Source organism: Penaeus japonicus, unplaced genomic scaffold (genome assembly GCF_977035675.1).
Source record: "Penaeus japonicus unplaced genomic scaffold, GWHDUDI00000001_assembly GWHDUDI00000028, whole genome shotgun sequence".
Classification (NCBI taxonomy): Eukaryota; Metazoa; Arthropoda; class Malacostraca; order Decapoda; family Penaeidae; genus Penaeus; species Penaeus japonicus.
This window is the reverse complement of record NW_028234430.1, coordinates 22,467,779-22,470,278: the sequence shown is the minus strand read 5'-3', so window position 1 is coordinate 22,470,278 and position 2,500 is coordinate 22,467,779.

Below are 2,500 nucleotides of genomic sequence, written 5' to 3'. Positions count from 1 at the left end.
TATATATATACAGAGAGAGAGAGAGAGAAAGAGAAGAGAGAGATGCATACAAATATATGTATATATGAATGTAATCCCCCGCCTCTCTCTCTCTCTCTCTTTCTCTATCTATCTATATATATATATATATATATCTTCCTCTGTGTTTGCATATCTTATCATAGAAAAAATAACACATATATATCAATGCAACTTCTTTTGTGGAATTCAGTAATCCTTGAAATTTTCTTGACAATGGCACTGCGAATTTAATTATATGTTCATCATCACAATCACTCTCCGTAAATCTGTTACTGATATAAAGTCAGCATATCTTATTGTGCTCTGAACTTTCATCACTGACCTTGTCGGCGTCAGGTTAGGTTAGGTATTTAGTTTTGCCTTTATGGTCTAGTCTTTACTCGTTTTTTTTTCTTTGGGGAATCTTAGGGATATTTTCAGTGGTTTGAGCAACAGTTTGCTTCAGGCCTTACTTTTGCGTTATTTTGACGTCTCTATGACTTTGAATTTAGTCGAATCGGTTCTGACAAGACCATTATTGAAATCTACGTTTGCGTAGAATCGTATTTTTGCTAATGCTAGGTGTTTATTGCTTTTAATTTCTTGCGCATATTAAGGTCAACAAACCTCTATCCATTTTCATTTCTAGTTCCAGTACCACCAGACCAATTATGGTTTCATCTTGTCTTACACCGACTATCGCATTGAAATCGCCCATCACAATCAACTGATGTTTCGATTATCATCAGTTATCTTCTGCATCTTCATGTCATGGATTATAACAATATTCTTTTAGACTGATCGTTATCAATCCGTGATTCTTTGGTTTGATATAAGATTAACTCCCCATCTACAATCTTATCCGCCCTAGTTAAGAGTAGTGCTTTTAATATAGAGTTGCAATATTTGGTTGGATTCTGACAGACACAAGGGTCACTACATCACCATTTCTCACATAGGGCATTCCTTACTTGGTGAAAATGTTCTAAAATTGTAGTAGCATGTACAGATGTACATGAGGGAGACATCTTTCAATTTTAATGATTTGCTCTTAGTGCCGAACAAAAGAAAATGCTATTAGTACGATGTCAATAGACCAACAGAAACCGATGAATAAATAGAGAGAGAGGATTAAAAGATGCAGGTGAAACAGGGTCTTTGAGAGAATTTGAAAAAAGAAAAAAGTAATAATTGTATATCGGGTGAAGGACATTGCGTTTATTAGTGCGCCCGCTTGTGCGTCGTTGTTTCTTTACAGATGGTTGCTTATGAAGAAATAAGACGCGTAGGTCACCTTCGTCTTCTCAACTAGTTCTTATCTCCCTTAGTTAATGGATAAGACGAGAAAGAACATAACATAACATAACATACACTTGCATCATGTTTATACTTTGGTTTGTATTAGGGATCCCCGTTGTTTTGAACGGAAACGACGCTGCACACCTGCTCTCTTGAAAGATAAATCATGTACAAGGTCATTCAAGAACATATATAAATTCGAATACATGTTGATCTACTGGGAAGAAGTGTCCATACATTTAGTTGATTGTTTGATCTACAGACCTGTGTATCAAAGATGGTAAAAGTCTGTGATTATCCATCCGGTGTTGCCTAAAGTGTGGCTGCATTACACTCATCTCGCCATTAACTGAAAACCGTACAGGAATATCTTTCTAACTGCATGATATTGTTTACTATATGGCTTTCAAATATCCAGCTTCTACGCACATTATGTAACATTCATTGAGGCACGTTCCACATGTCTTGTCAATGAAATTTAGGTTTTTCCGGAGTGTATTTTTGAGGAGAGATTCCATCCGGCGTATGTTGACTTTCTTTGACCTCTAGGTGAAAAGAGTTTCCAGATCAACCAAGCTTAAACTAGATTTAAATGGGACAGAAATATACCTTCACATTATTACTATCTTCAATCAGGACTATAAATGGCGAAACACTACACTGTTGATGAAATAGGAATAAAAACAATGCACAAGAAGGAACATCAGGCAATAGCTTCGAAAGATTTCCTCTCAGGTATGAACTGTTAAAGAGTCAATGCTGAAAGGAATACTGGAGAAGACTTTACCTTATCGTTGGTATTCGAGAGACCAGGTAAGGATCTATGAATATGAATATTGCAACAAATATAAATCTATGAAAGACGTATAAGGTCGAAAATTACAGCGTTTTAAATTTCACGGATTACTGACAGGGTTGAGTGACATACATATAGTTATTACGATAATCACTGCTGTATGCCTAATCATCGTTGTCATTGTCATCATTACTACAATAATGCTGTTATCGCTATAATTATGAACATCACCATTAGCATCCATATAATTATCAATTATATTTATTGATAGGATTGAGTATCGTTGCTATTGTCATTTTATACAGTTTATCATAATCATTATTATCATTGTTATTATAATTTCCATTTATTATTATCATATTACCATCTTCCTCATCGTCGTCGTAGTCGCAGTCGTCGTTATCG